This window comes from Homarus americanus, unplaced genomic scaffold, assembly GCF_018991925.1.
Source record: "Homarus americanus isolate GMGI-L3 unplaced genomic scaffold, GMGI_Hamer_2.0 scaffold38393, whole genome shotgun sequence".
NCBI lineage: Eukaryota > Metazoa > Arthropoda > Malacostraca > Decapoda > Nephropidae > Homarus > Homarus americanus.
Window position 1 is genome coordinate 365,877 of NW_024719307.1, and position 20,280 is coordinate 386,156.

The 20,280-nt window shown below is 46.2% G+C and overlaps 1 protein-coding gene across 24 annotated transcripts in view; it reads right to left on the minus strand.

Moving 5' to 3' along the window:
- The window catches only part of LOC121859966 (calcium-dependent secretion activator-like), a 381,073-nt gene extending 362,820 nt beyond the window's left edge, over positions 1–18,253 (minus strand). For 18 of the 24 annotated variants that reach the window (XR_006087793.1, XM_042356936.1, XM_042356930.1 and 15 more), the window contains exon 1: positions 18,017–18,253. The gene's annotated coding sequence lies outside the window, so the exon portion shown is untranslated. The remainder of the gene's footprint in view (positions 1–18,016) is intronic. The other 6 variants (XM_042356931.1, XM_042356939.1, XM_042356938.1 and 3 more) reach the window with 1 other exon arrangement.
- Positions 18,254–20,280: the final 2,027 nt, after the last annotated feature.

The following is a 20,280-nucleotide window of genomic DNA, read 5'->3' on the forward strand; positions in this document are numbered from 1 at the left end:
CCTTGCACCACTACCCGCCGGTAAAACACGCCCACATCTTGCACCACTACCCGCCTAGTAAAACACGCCCACATCTTGCACCACTACCCGCCTAGTAAAACACGCCCACATCTTGCACCACTACCCGCCTAGTAAAACACGCCCACGTCTTGCACCACTACCCGCCTAGTAAACACGCCCACGTCTTGCACCACTACCCGCCTAGTAAAACACGCCCACATCTTACCACTACCCGCCTTGTAAACACGCCCACATCTTGCCACTACCCGCCTAGTAAACACGCCCATCTTGCACCACTACCCGCCTAGTAAAACACGCCCACATCTTGCACCACTACCCGCCTTGTAAAACACGCCCACATCTTGCACCACTACCCGCCGTAAAACACGCCCACATCTTGCACCACTAAAACACATCCACATCTTGGTCCGCACTGTGTCACTATATCCTCCTTCCCGTGTCACATCCTCCTCCCGTGTCACTATATCCTCCTTCCGTGTCACTACATCCTCCTCTCCCGTGTCATCCTTCCGTGTCACTATATCCTCCTTCCCGTGTCACTATCACTCCTCCCTCACTATATCCTCCTCCCGTGACACTATATCCTCCTATATCCTTCCCGTGTCACTACATCCTCCTCCCGTGTCACTATATCCTCCTCCCCGTGACACTATATCCTGTCACTATATCCTCCTTCCCGTGTCACTATATCCTCCTTCCCGTGTCACTACATCCTCCTCCCGTGTCACTACATCCTCCTCCCCGTGTCACTATATCCTCCTTCCCGTGTCACTATATCCTCCTCCTCGTGTCACTATATCCCCCTTCCTCACTATTCCTCCCGTGTCACTATCCTCCTTCCCGTGTCACTATATCCTCCTTCCCGTGTCACACACTATATCCTCCTCCCGTGTCACTATATCCTCCTCCCCGTGTCACTATATCCTCCTCCCCGTGTCACTAATCCTCCTCCCCGTGTCCTCCCCGTGTCACTATATCCTCCTCCCCGTGTCACTATACGTGTCACTATATCTCCTCCCGTGTCACTATATCCTCCCCGTGTCACTATATCCTTGTCACTATATCCTCCTCCCGTGTCACTATATCCTCCCCCGTGTCACTATATCCTCCTCCCCGTGTCACTATATCCTCCTCCCCGTGTCATATCCTCCTCCCCGTGTCACTATATCCTCCTCCCCGTGTCACTATATCCTCCTCCCCGTGTCACTATATCCTCCTCCCCGTGTCACTATATCCTCCTCCCGTGTCACTATCCTCCTTCCGTGTCACTCATATCCTCCTCCCCGTGTCACTACATCCTCCTCCCTCCCTCTCCCGTGTCACTACATCCTCCTCCCCGTGTCACTATATCCTCCTCCCGTGTCACTATATCCTCCTTCCCGTGTCACTATATCCTCCTCCCGTGTCACTACATCCTCCTCCCGTGTCACTACATCCTCCCCCCGTGTCACTACATCCTCCTCCCCGCGTCACTATATCCTGCTTCCCCTTGTGTCACCATCGTCCTCCCTGTGTTACCTATATATGTCACTAAACAACATTACAAGATACGCTATTTATAACTCCTTCATTAGCTGTGTCTGGAGTCGCCTGAGTTACCTTGGTGTCTACAGTAATTACAGGTGTTGCAGATAATAACATAGAGCAAGAAATGGCTCACACTTATTAGACCATAATTTACATTCTTTACCAAATAAAAATTTTATAGAGTTTGATTATAATTTTAATGTATCGTGGGGAAATTCACTTACAAAATAGGATTGACACAATAGGCCATTTTGTTATGATTATAATAATATTAATGGTTGCCCCTCGTGTAACGAGGATGGCCGACCCTAGGATAACCTGGTGTAGAAGCTGTCGCCAACACAACACCCACACCCTGAGTTAACGAGTTGCATGACCCAGTGTCAAGGAATAGTCCGAGAAGACCGGACAACTCGCTAACTGCACTGGCTAACCATTACCCCGGAATACGATCCACAAATCGATTAACATCCAGGTTCCCAATTACTGCTGGGTAGACAGAGGCAAATGGCGTAAAGAAACTTGCCCATAGTTTCACCCTGCTCGGGGATCGAACCCGGGTCCGCTCGCTTAAGAGGCGAGAATGCTGACCATTACACTACAGGTATCCAGGTAACACAAAGTGGTCTAAACTTGGATTGGCTAGGTTGGATTAGGTTAGGAGGTCTAGAGTTGGTTATTAATCTCAGGATAATTTCTACAGAGTAGTCCATTGTAAGATGATACACACAAGGTACTACAGTCACCCATTCATTCTCCTGGTCGCCTCTCCTCCTGAACCACGAACCCCGGAGATTCAAGACTCGTGAACCCAAAGCAGTAGACACTAATGCTTCAGATTCAAGAGTCTGATGAATCTCGGGGGTTCGGTGGTTCAGGAGCGACGACAAGACTTTTGTGGGTAATTGTATTGCATTTTCTACCATTACATATCATTTAGTAAAGAATCAAGCAGACCATCACAATCAACTCACTCCAGTGTTGTAGAATCTGAAATGCATCCCTTGAGTACGGAGACAGAGTACTATTAGTCGTATTTAATGCATCCGATGCTGTATTTAATTTTATTTGCTATACTGAGGTTTTTAATATCGAGGCTGTTATGTGTTTTAGGTCTGATGATGACGGGGGATGACAGTGTGTGTGTGTGTGTGTGTGTGTGTGTAAGTGTGTGTGTGTGTGTGTGTGTGAGTGTCAACCATCATTTCCACCAAACCACAACACAACACACGGTGGTCACGAAGCTTTACCTGACGACCATTTTCAAGGCAATTAATTTTAATCCTATGATCATCTTTACACAGTGGACCAAACAACCATTAATATAACGATACCATTATTGTCTTGTCTCAGTCATCAACAAGGTGAAGGTTTAGCACGAGTTTCTACTGGTGTCTTTTAACTCTCCACAGTGACCATGTGTCTATTAGCGTCTTCCTGTGTTCAGTTCACTAGTTACCACAAACTACCATTAACTAACTAAACAATTTACCCTCACCCGACTCCCCTCCTCCTTACACAGCACCAACAACAACAACAACAACAACAACAACAAATAAGTAGAATAACAACACAAGCAGCATTCGTAACAAGTACAGTAGCAGAAACAACAACACAACAATAACATGACAACCAGTGAGTCAACCAGTGAGAGGAACAAAGAAACGGGTAGGAACAAACAAGAAATAAACAGGGACTAAAAAGAAGGCAAGTTTGTCACGCAAGGAGAACAACACGACGCACTGAAACACCGCACCAGTACCCACCCTCACTCCCTCCCTCCCTCGCCAGTTTCATACACTAACATGATGATAAAGTCTTAAGAGTACTCAGGGACAACACAACACAACACAACACTCGCCTCTCTCTCTCTCTTTCCTAACACTCACCTCTCTCTCTCTCTCTCTCTCTTTCCTAATACTCACCTCTCTCTCCTACTTCAAACTATGGAGGACGACTTGAGCCTATGGAGCGTGACCCTTGAGGAGGAGGATGAGGAGCAGACAGCTGGGGAGTCTTATAAACAACCTGATCCTCTAAACGACCTGATCCTCACACTCTAATGACCGTCTATATTATTTCCTCCTCACTTGAGTTCGTTCTCCTCAACCCGTCCTCGATAGCGGTGTGTTCCTAAGACGGTCAGATTGTCTTGTGTAAAGTTTTTATTTCAGCTGACGTGCAACCAAGTAACACACCTTCTACTGAGTGTACAGTCAAGTAACACACCTGCTACTGAGTGTACAGTCAAGTAACACACCTGCTACTGAGTGCAGAGAGAGAAAGAGTTAAATGCATGGCAAGAATTGAGCGCAGGTGGCTGGCAGGGCGTCCACTCCCTAAGGCTCTCCCTCCCTCCCGCTATCGATCCCCAGAGTCATGGCTACGAGTGCATGGCGTGAGGCTTGTCTTACACTGATCTGCCCTGCTGCTGCTGCCCCTACTGCTGTTAATCCTACAACCGAGTTTCTTAAATATACAGTTGCTGTTCCCGACGTAGCTGCTGTTACGCTGTGGCTGCTGTTATACGTGCTGGGTTACCTGAACTCTGGAAGCACATAAGATCTATGAGGGTCGCCCACGCGAGCCTCTCCTACCTCGACCCTCCCCCCCCTAAAACATTCAGCAGGGGGAGAGGAGCCCCCGGGGGGGTCTTGAAGGTGTAGGCTACGTCTGATGGAGATGTATAGATAAAAAAGAATATCCAGAATTATAGATAAAGTGTGGCAGACCAACAGAGGCGCCACTTAAGAGAACAGCACACCTCCTCCTGCCAAGATGCGAGTCAAACTGAGTTAACTGACGATCCACAGTTAACATAGTGTGCACTCGTCAACCCTGAGAGAGAGAGAGAGAGAGAGAGAGAGAGAGAGAGAGAGTACACGTTCTTCCATCATCAACTACCGCACATCGATATCCAATGACAACACATCACCAGATAATCAGCTCACCTTCACGACAACCCGTGGCTATCATCCTCTTAACCCCTCGAGTACGATGATTTAACCACTCGAGTACGATGATTTAACCCCTTGAGTACGATGATTTAAGCACTCGAGTACGATGATTTAACCCCTTGAGTACGATGATTTAACCACTCGAGTACGATGATTTAACCCCTTGAGTAAGAAATAACATACAAAACCAAGCGAGAAAAAAACGAGAAAAAACAAAACCATGTAAGAAAAACAAAACCAAGTAAGACAAAATAAAAACAAAACAATATAAGAAAAACAAACAAAATCAAGTAAGAAAAACAAAACCAAGTAAGACAAAACAAAAACAAAACTGAGTAAAAACAAAAAAACAACATTGAGAAAACCAAAAGAAAAACGAGAAAAAAATAATGAAAAACATACAAAAATCTAATGAAAAACAATATAAATGTCAGAATGTGGAAATTGAAAAAGCCTATAAGAGGTTTTCACGCGGGAGCCAGAACAGGTGGGAGGAAATGGAAGGAGAATGAGATTGTCCCAAGTTTAATTAAAGTTATTATACCCGACAGTTGCCTACTACACCAATGTCCTCTCCCCCAACACCGTCCTTCCTCCAACACCGTCCTCCCCAACACCGTCCTCTCCCCAACACCGTCCTTCTCCCCCAACACCGTCCTTCCCAACACCGTCCTCTCTCCCCAACACCGTCCTCTCCCCCAACACTGTCCTCTCCTCCAACACCGTCCTCCTCCAACACCGTCCTTCAACACCGTCCTCTCCCAACACCGTCCTCTCCTCCAACACCGTCCTCTCCCCCAACATCGTCCTCTCTCAACACCGTCCCTCTCCCCCAACACCGTCCTCTCCCCAACACCGTCCTCTCCTCCAACACCGTCCTCTCCCCAACACCGTCCTTCTCACTGTTTCGTCCTTCCTCCAACACCGTCCTCTCCCCAACACCGTCCTTCCCCCAACACCGTCCTCCCCAACACCGTCCTCTCCCCAACACCGTCCTTCCCCAACACCGTCCTCCAACACCGTCCTCTCCAACACCGTCCTCTCCCCAACACCGTCCCTTCCAACACCGTCCTCTCCCCCAACACCGTCCTTCTCAACATCGTCCTTCCCCAACACCGTCCTTTCCCTGTCAGGCTGTCCTTCCCCAACACGTCCTTCCCCAACACGTCCTCTCCCCCCACGTCCTCTCCCCCAACACCGTCCTCTCTCCCCAACACCGTCCTCTCCCCCCCAACACCGTCCCTTCCCCAACACCGTCCTCTCCCCCCAACACAGTCCTTCCAACATTCCACTAGTCGAAAACATTTCATTGGACACTCTCCCTTCCGTCCCCATCACCTCCACTCCTCCTCTCACATCACCCCCCACCCCTTCCTCAGATCACCCCCACCCTTCTCAGAGACACCCCACCCTTCCCAGATCATTCCCCACCTCCTCAGATCACCCCCACCCTCCTGACGCTCCACCTCCTCTGTTCTCCTCCCTCTCCACCCCCCACCCTCTTCCACCCCCTCCTCCTCTAGTATCTTCAAGTGTCGCGCGAATCTCAAGGCTTTACCACTGTTTTTATTTTGTTTTTTGTCCTGTAATATTAAGGGGTGCTCTGGGCAGAAAATGTTGTGTGTTCATACATGTCGGGGGGTGGGGGGGAAGTGTCTGGGGAGGGAGGATGTACTGGGGAGGGAGGAGGATGTGCTGGGGGTGGAGGAAGGAAGGGGAGGGAGGGATGTACTGGGGGGAGGGAGGGAGGGATGTGCTGGAGGGGGAGGGGGGAGTTATGGGCACTACACACATCTTCACGCGTTATTAAGCTCTAACCTGATTCTTCACAACGCAGGTAGGTGAGGTACAAAGTGTATAGCGGCCGTCAGTGTGTTTGTCAGTATAAAGGTGTGAGTGAGGCTGAGGCTTCTTTTATGAAGTGAATGAGGCTTCCTTTATAAAGTGAATGAGGCTTCCTTTATAAAGTGAATGAGGCTTCCTTTATTAAATGAATGAGGCTTCCTTTATAAAATGAATGAGGCTTCCTTTATAAAGTGAATGAGGCTTCCTTTATAAATTTAATGAGGCTTCCTTTATAAAATGAATGAGGCTTCCTTTATAAAATGAATGAGGCTTCCTTTATAAGTGAATGAGGCTTCCTTTATAAAGTGAATGAGGCTTCCTTTATAAAGTGAATGAGGCTTCCTTTATCAAATGAATGAGGCTTCCTTTATTAAATGAATGAGGCTTCCTTTATTAAATGAATGAGGCTTCCTTTATAAAATGAATGAGGCTTCCTTTATAAAGTGAATGAGGCTTCCTTTATCAAATGAATGAGGCTTCCTTTATAAAGTGAATGAGGCTTCCTTTATAAAGTGAATGAGGCTTCCTTTATATATTGAATGAGGCTTCCTTTGTCAAATGAATGAGGCTTCCTTTATAAAGTGAATGAGGCCTTTATAAAGTGAATGAGGCTTCTTTATCAATGAATGAGGCTTTATAAAGAGAGAATGAGGCTTTTTATAAATGAATGAGGCTTCTCAAAGTGAATGGGGAGGTTTTTATAAAGTGAACGAGGCTTCCTTTTATAAAGTGAATGAGGCTTCTTTATAAAAGTGAATGAGGCTTCTTTATCAAACAATGGGGCTTCTCCATTATAAAGTGAATGAGGCTTTTTATAAAAATGAATTAGAGGCTTCCTTTATAAAAAAATGAATGAGGCTTCTTTTTTTAGTAGTGAATGAGGCTTCTTATAAATGAATGAGGCTTCCTTTTATAAAGTGAATGAGGCTTCCTTTATAGAACAATGAGGCTTTTATAGTAATGAGGCTTCCTTTATAAAATGAATGAGGCTTCTTTATAAAGTGAATGAGGCTTCTCCCTTTATAAAGTGAATGAGGCTTCCTTTATAGAACGAGGCTTCTTTTATGAAGTGAATGAGGCTTCCTTTATAAAGTGAATGAGGCTTCCTTTATAAAGTGAATGAGGCTTCCTTTATTAAATGAATGAGGCTTCCTTTATAAAATGAATGAGGCTTCCTTTATAAAGTGAATGAGGCTTCCTTTATAAATTTAATGAGGCTTCCTTTATAAAATGAATGAGGCTTCCTTTATAAAATGAATGAGGCTTCCTTTATAAGTGAATGAGGCTTCCTTTATAAAGTGAATGAGGCTTCCTTTATAAAATGAATGAGGCTTCCTTTATAAAGTGAATGAGGCTTCCTTTATAAAATGAATGAGGCTTCCTTTATAAAGTGAATGAGGCTTCCTTTATAAAGTGAATGAGGCTTCCTTTATAAAGTGAATGAGGCTTCCTTTATCAAATGAATGAGGCTTCTTGTATAAAGTGAACGAGTCTTCCCTTAAGGAGATTGGTGCCCCCCCCCCCAACTTCTCAAAGAGTGATCCTTGGCCGGAGTAATACCCGACCAGGTCAAACTTGTTTAACAACTCAGCCAGGCAGCACAAGTTTACCCTCAGCCCCTCTACTTAAAACCACAGACTTCCTTACAACCACCAGTCTGTTACGAGTCTTTAGCTGTCAGTCTAATAGTCTCATATATATATATATATATATATATATATATATATATATATATATATATATATATATATATATATATATATATATATATATATATATATATATATATATATATATATATATATATACACAGTCTCCTATAAATCTATAGAAACAGTAGTCTCCTATACATACAGTCTTCCCAATAATATTTTATACTCTTGTATACACAGTCTCCCTGACACACACACACACGACAACAGTGAAAAAATAATAATTACCATAATAATGAACTAAAATACTTACACCGAGACTTGAAGGTTATTACAGAAAAGCTAAACAAACTTTTACGGGTACAGTATTTTTTGAACATTTTATGAAGAGAAGACTACAGCACACACACACACACACACACACACACACACACACACACACAATAAGTTTATACAAGAATAGAGGTGGAGGAGGAGGAGGGGAGGAGGAGGAGAGGGAAGGAGAAGAGGGAGAAGGGGAGGGGAGGAAGGGAGGGGCGGAAGGGGAGGGGCGGAAGGGGGAGGGGGGAGGGGAAGGGGGAGGAAGGGAGGGGAGGAAGTGGGAGGGGGGGAGGAAGGGGAGGGGGAGGAAGGAGGGGAGGAAGGGGAGGGGAGGAAGGGGAGGGGTGAAGGGGAGGAGGGGAGGGGAGGAGGGGGGGGAGGAAGGGGAGGGGAGGAAGGGGAGGAGAGAAGGGGAGGGAAGTTGAGGAAGGGGGAGGGGGAGAGGAAGGGGAACGAGAAGGGAGGAAGGAGGGAAGGAGAAAGAAGAAAAAAGAGGAAGAAAAAAAGAGGAAGAAGAAGAAGAAAAAAGAGGAAGAAGAAGTAGAAGAAAAAGAGGAAGAAGAGGAAGAAGAAAAAAGAGGAAGAAAAAAAAAAGAGGAAGAAAAAAAAAAAAGGAAGAAAAAAGAGGAAGAAAAAAGAGGAAGAAGAAGAAAAAGAAGAAAGAAGAAAGAGGAAGAAGAAAGAAGAAAGAGGAAGAAGAAAGAAGAAAGAGGAAGAAGAAAGAAGAGGAAGAAGAAGAACGAAGAGGAAGAAGAGGAAGAAAGAGAAGAAGAGCACCACCTCAGGACATCTTCAAATGACACTCGAGGTTATAATGTGTACAAACAAGACGACACACACACAATCATGAAGTTTTATACCACTTATATAACACATACTATGGACACTGTTGCCTTCGTCTGGCTGATGAGGACTCCACGATACAGAAGCAGGTATAATAATGGTTGCCCCTCGTGTAACGAGGATGGCCGGCCCTAGGGCCACCTAGGTGTGAATTTGTTTAAGATGTAGAAGCTGTCGCCAACACAACAACCACACCCTAAGTTAACGAGTTGCATGACCCAGTGTCAAGGAATAGTCAGAGAAGACCGGACAACTCGCCAACTGCACTGGCTAACCATTACCCCGGAACACGATCCGCAAATCGATTAACATCCAAGTTCCCAATTTCTGCTGGGTAGACAGAGGCAAATGGCGTAAAGAAACTTGCCCATATTTTCACCCTGCCAGTGATTGAACTCGGGTCCATTCGCTTGCGAGGCGAGCATGCTGACCATTACATCACAGGTCGCCATATATACAGTATGTATGTATGTATGTATGTATGTATGTATGTATGTATGCACACTCTTGTAAGAAGGGGAAGTGTGTGTGTGTGTGTCCCCTTCAGAGCCAAATTACGACAGTGGAAGGAATGCCAAGAGTGGACTGGGACATTTAAACCAGAGACGGGGCAAGAAAATTACAAGGTGGACGGCAGGCTGTAAGTCCTCTGTCCGGGCCAGGTGTGGGAGCCAATTACCTCGCTGTAGAGTGACAGCGGGCCACGGCCACCTAGTGTGTGTTATCATGGGGGGGGCGTCATTAACACCAGTGAGAGAGAGAGAGAGAGAGAGAGAGAGAGATATTAACAAACAAGGTACTAGGTTAATGGTGTGTATAAATACTCGCTATATGCTAAGGAATACACTCTTGTTAACACAGTCTGGAGGAGGGAAGGAGGGAAGGAAGGAAGGAAGGAAGGAAGGAAGGAAGGAAGGAAGGAAGGAAGGAAGGAAGGAAGGAAGGAAGGAAGGAAGGAAGGAAGGAAGGAAGGAAGGAAGGAAGGAAGGAAGGAAAAGGTATAGAGAGAGGGAGTGAAGGTTGGAGGGGATGGGAGAGGGAGGGGAGGAAGGGAGGGAAGGAGGGGAAGGGAGGGTGAAGGGAGGGGAAGGGAGGGAGTGAAGGGAAGGACAACACGCACTAATACACCCCCCCCCCTTGAGAGGAAAGTTAAGTCGAGTGGTACAAGTGTATGCAAATAGGGCGGTGTATGTAAATGAGGCGCTGTGTGTGTGTGTGTGTGCGTGTGGAACTGATAGTGGCACTCTGGCAGCCATCACCCGCACACTACTGCTCCACTAACTGCTCACTGCCTCCGCTCCACCATTACCGCCAACATGTTCTTTCTGCCTCCTCCTATGCACATTAATTCTCTCTCTCTCTCTCTCTCTGGCTTCGTTCATTACTTGGAATTTTTTCTTATCAAGTTTTAATTGATAAGAGGTCAGCTATCCATCTCTTCCTGCTCCCCTCACCATCACCCCCATCCCCCCCTGCCCCATCACCCTCACCCCCCCCTCACCATCAGATTCCTGGCCACAGACACAGAGAAAAAGTTCCCCCTCTGTCAATAACGTCACCTCCCTTGATGTCCAATAAAGCGCATTTTATCTCACTTCTCCTCCAGGGCTCTTCTCTTGATGCCAGATACATGAAACTCACTCACTCACTATCTTTTTCTCACTTTCTCTGTCTTATCTCACTCTCTTTTATTTACCTCACTCTCTCTCTCACTCACTCACTCAGCATCTGTCTCTCACTCAGCATCTCTCTCTCAGCATCTCTCTCTCAGCATCTCTCTCACTCAGCATCTCTCTCTCTCAGCATCTCTCTCACTCAGCATCTCTCTCAGCATCTCTTACTCAGCCTTTCTCTCACTCAGCATCTCTCTCTCATCTTTCCCTCACTCTCTCTCTAAAGCACACACACACACACACACACACACACACACACACACACACTATAATATAGTCCCCTCGCGTCACACAACAAACAATGCCCTCTGGAGCCGACGTTCACCACAGTCTCCTAAGTAATATATTAAAATTCCAGTAAAACCAGTTTATTAAAGGGTGTCTGGGTTCATCTTGTGACAGTGGATAACAAAAACACAATATTGTTCCAGTGTTGCCCTCGAACCTAACCTAACCTAACCCTCTAACCTAACCAAACCCTCTAACCTAACCTAACCTAACCTAACCAAACCCTCTAACCTAAACTTCTAACCTTACCTCTTATATAACCTAACCCCTTAACCTAACCTAAATTGTGTAGAAGCCGTGGCCGAGTGGATAGAATGCCCATTCCTCATAACCCTGTCTTAAGGATCAATAATTCGTGTTCAGGTCAACCCCCAAGTCGACCCAGCTGAGAAAAGTTACGTCACTAGATCGGAATTGTAATGGTAGTCAAGAGTTGTGCCAGTCAATCTGCCACCAAGTCTTCCCGCACCATCACACCTGGTTCACTATATCAAGTCTTCCCGCACCGCCACGCCTGGTCCAGTACACTAAGTCTCCCCGCACCGTCACATCTTGTCCACCATACTATGTCTCCCCGCACCGTTACATCTGTCCAGTACACCAAGTCTTCCCGCACCGTCACACCTGGTTCACTACAAGTCTTCCCGCACCGTCACACACCTGATCCAGTAACACAATAACAGGTTAAGGCACAGTCAACGTAGCGACGAACTTGTCAACAACACCAGAGTTGTATTAGGACCAGACAGGTCCCCCGCAGGCGTCCTGTGCTGCCTTTCATTGTGTGAATTTAAGTGAAATTGGGTACTACAGGCATGATGGATACAACACACTGTATACGAAGTCTCCACTACACAAAGAGGCAGCGTGGCCGACACTGCACACAAATGTCTTCACTCTCCCAACAGTGAAGTTAGGCACCCATTCACAGTTGACTAGACTGGGCTGGTTGACGGCTCACCAGCTGCAACCCACCAAATACTATATATTATTTCTGGAGGTGATAAGTATTACCACATGAACATTCACTGTATTATTGTTACAGGATCCTGGTGGTGTCTTCAGCAAGATACATCAACCAATACCCAAAATTGACCGAAATATTTAATATGACCAATTTCCAAAAGGCAGTTGACAGTTACCTGGTGTGACGAGAAGAAACTGTGTGTTTAAATGATAACGTCCATAAGATTAGTAACTTTTCATCCTCTTCTGCATTCTTTCTAGGGAATCGATATCCGTTCTATATAGTACGGCGACCATAACTGAACCGCATAATCCAAGTGTGGTCCCACGTATGTAGAGGACACGGTATAGCTTCCGTTTCCTAGCCTTGGAAATTTACATTATTCCACATTAAATTGCATCCGCCATTTTCTTCGGCCAACCACTTAGAAGTGATTAAGTCTTCCCGTAATTTCTCGGAGTCCTCATCAGATTTAATTGTAATTGTATGCCCTATTTTTTGTGTCGTCAGCAAATTTAATTATGTTGATGTCAACCCCTAAGTCGTTGGTATATATAATAAATAGTAATGGTCCAACTATACCGAGCCTTGGGGTACACCACTCGTCACATCACCAGTCAGACTGTACCATTAATGCCCACGGTTTCCTGGCCGTTAACCACGACCTAATCCAATTTAGAATTTCCTCTCCAATGCCACGAGCCTCCACTCTCCACACAAATCTTTCGCGCGGGATCCTAACAAAGTGTTTGCTAAAGAATCAAGGATCGGCGGTAGCAACCATCCCCACTCCGAGACCTGGAGAGATGCCTACTCCTCAGGCCCCCTACACTACCATACTCGACCAGCAAGTGTTTAACAGTCAGGTGGACCAGACCAGGCTGGGGTTCTCGGGCCATCTAGTGACCATGTTATCAGCCTATAGAGTGGGCCAATGCGAAGCCTGGCCATGGTAGTCTCCCACCTTCTTGGCATTCGGGAATAACACACTTTAATACTGTCATATAGTTCAAGGAATATGGTGCCGGGGTGGTCATGAGGTCTTCTACACTTTATGTGGGACGCTGAACACCTAATTTGTTCCCTCTAAGAAGTATTTCAGTCAGACCAGAATCACTATCTTCTGAGGCTGTGGAGAGATCAAGAGGGAGTGAACCCACCACACCAGACATTGGGAGAAGCTTCACTCACAGTAATTCACCAACAGAGCGACACAATACTGAATTCCCAAGATAAAAATCGAGGTTATATGGAAAATTCTTAAAACTCAAGTTGATGGAGGTAAAAAGATGAAAGGGCAATGCTTGTGTAGAGGAATCGGTCAACGCAAGATGGGATGGTGCCAGTGGCTGCTGATATGACGTGAACAGGTCTAGTACGTCGTTTTGTGTTGGCGTCTGCACTGTGATGACTGCGGCCGACTCTCCATTGTACAGAGGACAAGAGAAGCACGGCATGGAATACTACTCTGGGGAATTAGCCGCCAAAGAGTGAAACGTGTGGGCCAGGTCGTCGGAATAACACGTGTGGTCCAGGTCGCCGGGAGTGACCTGACCTGACCTGACCTGACCTGACCTAACCAAACCTTCATGGTGAGGGGCTCAATAATACCCAGCCTCAGATTTTATGGTGCTGGTGTACAATTTATTCTCTACTGGTGATGTGACAACGAACCAACACGGCACCACCATGGCCCTGAGACCATACCCAGATGATGGCCAACACGGTACCAACATGGCCCTGAAACCATACCCTGATGATGGCCAACACGGCACCACCATGGCCCTGAAGTTCGTCTCATTACATATATTCTGTATTTTGAATATGTGGGGCAGGGGTAGAGGTGGGTGGGGGGAGGAAGAGTGTGAGGAAGGTAGGGGTGATGGAGGGAAGGTAGGGGTGATGGAGGTGGGGTGATGGAGGTAGGGAGTGATGGAGGTAGGTGGAGGTAGGGGTGATGGAGGCAAGGTAGGGGTGATGGAGAAACGTAGGGATGATGGAGGTGGGGTGATGGAGGAAGGTGGGGTGATGGAGGTGGGGTGATGGAGGTGGGAGGTGGAGAGTGAAGTGGAGGTAGGGGAGGTGTGGAGGGAAGGTAGGGGGGTGATGGAGGTGAAAAATTGATGGAGGAAGGTGGGGTGATGGAGGAAGGGTAGGGGTGATGGAGGGCAGTAGGGATGGAGGAAGGTAGGGGTGATGGAGGTGAGGTGATGGAGGGGTGATGGAAGGTAGGGGTGATGGAGGTGGGGGTGATGGAGGTGAGGGGTGATGGAGGTGGGGGTGATGGAGGGAAGGTGAGAGTGGAGGAAGGTGAGGGGTGATGGAGGAAGGTGGGGGGGTGCAGTGGAGGAAGGTAGGGGTGATGGAGGTGAGGTGTTGATGGAGGAAGGTGAGGTGATGGAGGTAGGGGTGATGGAGGTGGGGGTGATGGAGGTGGGGTGATGGAGAGGTAGGGGGTGGAGGGGGGGAAGGTGGGGTGATGGAGGGAAGGTGGGGTGATGGAGGTAGGGAGGAACGTAGGGGTGATGGAGGGAAGAAAGGCTGGGGATAGAGGGTAATTGAGAGAAGTTGGTAGGGAGAAGACTAGGTGTAAGGGGAGATGAGGGGACCAACTGACCACCGCCACCAGACAACAACATAACTAACAACAATGAACGATATAAGACCTCAGCCAGACAGACATGGCAGCCATATTGTTACAGAAACATGAACATTGTGTGTGTGTGTGTTCACTTAAAAGCTTCATTACGACATATTCAATATAGTTATAAGCCAATAATTCAATACTAATTAAATAGTTGGTGATAATATAAGGCAACTGACCACACCTCCATGTTGCAGAAATTTTTGATGTGAAAGTGTAAAGAATATGGAGGAAAATACAGGTGTGTCTGTGTGTGTGTGTGTTTGTGTGTGTGTTACTAATAATACCCACAACACCAAACACATTTCCAACATACAACACACTTCACCTATGACGTTGCACCACACTTAACCACGCATTCATCTTCCACACCTTATATATATATATATATATATATATATATATATATATATATATATATATATATATATATATATATATATATACCAGAGTTCATTTATTAATAACATGACATATAGAGGGCGCGACGTACGTTATATATATATATATTGGGCTATCTCGCCTTCCTTATCAGCGAGGTGTGAAGGGTGTTTACCTTTGAAGTGATAAGGGTGAAGGGTTAGTCTGATAGATAGATAGATGTATGTTCCTCCATGTTTGGCCACATTTTAGGACCACCGTGTTTCTTCTCCCCCCCCCTTTTTTTTAAGGTTAAGGTGGGGAAAGGATGGAAGGCATGCTGGGGCTCAAGGCACAGCCAGACATGAGGGATGGAGAAGTCACAACATATAGTCGTGGGGGGAAAGGTTGGAAAAGAAGTTTAATGAGTTAAACAGAGGGGGACGACACCCCTTGTTTTACATATTACAGAGTTTGTTGGCTAACTAAGCTAACCTAGGATTTAGAATGAGGTTGCACAATGGTTACTTTGATAGACAATGACTAGATTGATTTTACAATTATAAGTTTATTAAAAATCTTATACTGTATTACGTTATGGACTCTAGATTGTGACTTGTGTGAACTTATATCATCTAAGTTTTAATGTAAGGTGGATCACTGTGGCGGACATAGATGGGTCGCTGGTTGGGTTGTTGTAGTGCGGGCAGACTCCGGGGCCACCAGGCGTGGGGTCTCCCTCCGTTGATGTCTTCCCCGCGTAGGTGGTCTGGGCTGTGAGGGTCGTCCAGGAGCTTGTCCCAAACCTTCTTCCCTAGGCGATGGAACCTGACGTTGAGTGCCTCTGTTTTATTTCTTAGGTGGATGGTTTACACTGTCTCCTGGTAGGGTGACGCTTGGCCACTGGCTGACCTCAAACACTTGTTTTGGAAACTCTGTAGTTGTTATAGTCCTCCCTCCCTCACCACCCTCTTCCTCCCTCCCTCCTCCATCTGACTGACATACATTTCCCTAATACTTTTATCTTCAATTTTTACAACCCAGCCCCCCCTCCTCCAAATCACTGCCTCTCCCTCCAAATCCCAACCCCCTTTCCTCCTCCCTCCAAATCCCCGCCCCCTTTCCTCTTCCTCCTCCAAATCCCCGCCTCTCCTTCCTCCAAAACCCCGCCCCCTCCAAATCACCGACTCTCCTCAAATCCCGCCCTTTCTCCTCCTCCAAAACACCCCTGGCTCTCCTGCACTCACTCCCAATCCACTTCCCCCCTCCTCAAATCCTGCCTCCCTCCTCCTCCAAGCTTCCTTCCCCCTCCTCCTCAACACAGCTCTCCCCTACTCCTCCCAAATCCCCGCCCTTCTCTTCCTCCAAAATCCCTCCTTGACCCTCTACCCGGAACCTCGCCGAGATGTGACAACCTTTTAACACGCACTTGGCGATTGTCAGTTCGATAAAGACAGACAAGAGACAGACAGACAGACAGACAGGTATTACTTAGGCTACCTACCTCAATAATAGCTTCCTAGTCAAGGCTCCTCGGTGTTTGCGGTATAATACTTCCTCCCTCCCTTCTTCCTTCCTCACTGTCTTCTTCCCTCCTTCTTTCCTCACTGTCTTCCTCCCTCCTTCCTTCCTCCCTCTTCCCCCATCCTCGCTGTCTTCCTCCCCCCCCCCCCCTCACTATCAGGAAATAAATGTGTTGCCGGGTGTACACAACAACATGCATTAATATTCGCGTTACTTGTATTGATTCATAGACATAATTTTACCGTTACAAGTACCGTCGTTGGACGATGTAATCACTGTAATGTGTTAATAAGGCACCTCCAAAAAACAAGTTTATAATCAATAAAAACAAGAAATGTGTTTAACCACAAGATGCACAAGTCTTCCGTACACTCTGAACTGAAGTGAAATACAACTGTTATATTAACTCAACATCACAACAAAACTTAATAACTGAACAATTGTGTGTGGCAATTACTGTCGCTAGTTTCCTTTTTTCCATCGACACACTCTTAACACTGAAATATCTTTAACATGAGGAATAACTACATACAACTCTATATATATATATATATATATATATATATATATATATATATATATATATATATATATATATATATATCAAAAGGAGAGAAAATGTGGAAGACGTGGAAGCGAGACGCACCTGGTGTTGGTAGAGGCAGACCCAAGGGCCCCAAAATGCCTTATTATGATCAATAAACAAGTAGGCTGGTGACTACCACAGCCCTGGTCCGGCACCAACGTCCTCCAAAATGATCTTTATACGTTAACAATACTGCACCGCATAACACAGGGATACCACTTTGTTTACCGGATGTGTTTACCTTTAATCTTGACGCGTACTGTAATGTTCCTCAGTTCAGTAAAGAGAGAACTTTACTTCAGCCTGAGAGGACAACTAGGTGTTGCGTGGTGCCTGGCAGCCACCACACCAGTGATTCACGCTGTACAAACGTAATAATGTATATTAAGAGTTGAGAAAACAATGTTTGTGTTATAGGGGTACACAGGGCGAGGCGGAGTGTGGTGGTGCGGATGTTAAGTTATCACAGGAAGTTCGCACAATAGTAACTGATACTGATGTCCACACACACACACACTACCACAGCCTCTTCACGCCGCACCCTGCTTAATGAACCTCTTCTCGTTTACGTCGACCTGTAAGACTCTATCGCCTACACTGGGTCATTCAAGATGTGCGAAGCGCCTACTAACCCACTCACTCTACCTACCTCTTTAATAAATGTCCTTTACGCTGGCTGGTGTTGATATAAATCCCCCAGAGAACACTAATGAATCAAGATAAGACATCCCAGCAAATAAGGTGCCGCTGATAAAGTGGTATCCCGTGGAGCAGACATGAACCCAAGTGTCAAAATGTCACTTCTTACCTTATTTTTCCGCGTAGTTTGCAGTTAGCAGACGACCAACTTTTTCTTCGAATTACACATCCAATTCACACTCTCAGGGGCTTGTGTACACCGTTCTCAGCCAACACAGGGAAAGAATACACTCGACACAGCGGAATACCGACACCGCTGACAACCGCTCACTACCGCACACTCTGAAGTAATGCACAGATATTCACTCGCACCACAATATGGCGGGAGCTCCAGTTTGCTATCGATTTAGTCCGTTCCGCTGGACCCGTTTTCTATAGTTAATGTCGCTTCTAGAAAATTATTCTGACTATTCTTTTCAGTTCTTCTCACATTTATTTGGTCCATTCACTTCTATGAGTAATTAATTTACTGTGTCTCATTTATCCAATTATTAGTGTCTAAGGCTTTTTTGTATTCTCTTGAGAGATTAATTCATAATATAGCTAGCTAGCTATGGCAACTTTCTGCCAGTTCATTCCAGATTTCACTGTTCAGTCTTTACTTGCCGCTTTTCGTGCAAGTTACTCCACTATCCTTAGTCACGTGACAATAAATACGAAAGATTCTAATTCTTCTATGTCTCTATTGATTTAGATGAAAGAACTTTGATACAGTCTCCTCTCTTACTGCACCTTCAGGTAAGAGGTGACCTTACTACGTGTTATGACCTGGCCTGAGGTACAGTACACCAGCGGGTACTTGAGTTTCAGGATGATATTCAGTTTCAGGAATTAATATTTCTCAACAACTCGATCAAAAATTTTAATTTAACTGAAATTATCAAGATATGATTACTGATTTTAATAACTTAGATATAACTTAAAATATTTAATACGTTTGTACATTATTTCAGTCCTGTTTTCCCACTGAAATGGTTGGCGACCAAGTAAGAGGCTGCAGTGAGCAGCTCCCCCGCGCTGCTGCACTGCTACAGTCGTCCACAGGTGCCACCAGCCCCGCTTTCCGCAAGTGTTCAAAACAGCTGTGAACCTCCGCCGACTAACACCTCTATCAGGTTTGTATGTATTTATATATAAATTATATAAGATTGTATTTTTTGTGATTCACTCTAACAACACCCTCTCAGCTAGCGCAGGGTGGCAGGTCATTATTCACACGAATTTTTCCGCTGTCGTTCGCTGTCTGCCTCACCAGTCATGTTCTGCTCAAGTGATCCCGGTCACTGTGATCTAATTTCCTCCTCTGTACACACACAAGCACCACGTCTATCCCAGCACCACATCTACCACAGCACCACATCTACCACAGCACCACATCTACCACAACACCACATCTACCACAACACCACATCTACCACAGCACCACATCTACCACATCTACCACATCTACCACATCTACCACAACACCACATCTACCACAACACCACATCTACCACAACACCACATCTACCACAGCACCACATCTACCACAGCACCACATCTACCACAGCACCACATCTACCACAACACACATCTACCACAGCACCACATCTACCACAGCACCACATCTACCACAACACCACATCTACCACAGCACCACATCTACCACAACACATCTACCACAACACCACATCTACCACAGCACCACACCGCAACACCACACCCACCACATCTACCACATCTACCACAACACCACATCTACCACAGCACCACATCTACCGCAACACCACATCTACCACAGCACCACATCTACCGCAACACCACATCTACCACATCTACCACAACACCACATCTACCGCAACACCACATCTACCACATCTACCACAACACCACATCTACCACAGCACCACATATACCGCAACACCACATCTACCACAGCACCACATCTACCGCAACACCACATCTACCACATCTACCACAACACCACATCTACCACAACGCCACCCTACCACAACGCCACCTCTACCACAACGCCACCTCTACCACAACACCACACCTACCACAACACCACATCTACCACAACACCACATCTACCACAACACCACACCTACCACAACACCACTCCACACCATGCGCCCTATAGTTAGTCATTCACCTGTACCCAATGTCGTCTTCTCTCCACCTCCCTCTCATCATCTCACCTGTGTGGTCTGTCCCTGCCTCCTCTACACCCTCTACCTGTGAACCATACACCCCCTACACCCTCTACCAGAACCATACACCCCCTACACCCTCTACCTGTGAACCATACACCCCTACACCCTCTACCTGTAACCATACACCCCAACACCTCCCTGGAACCATACACCCCTACCTTACTGAACCATACACCCC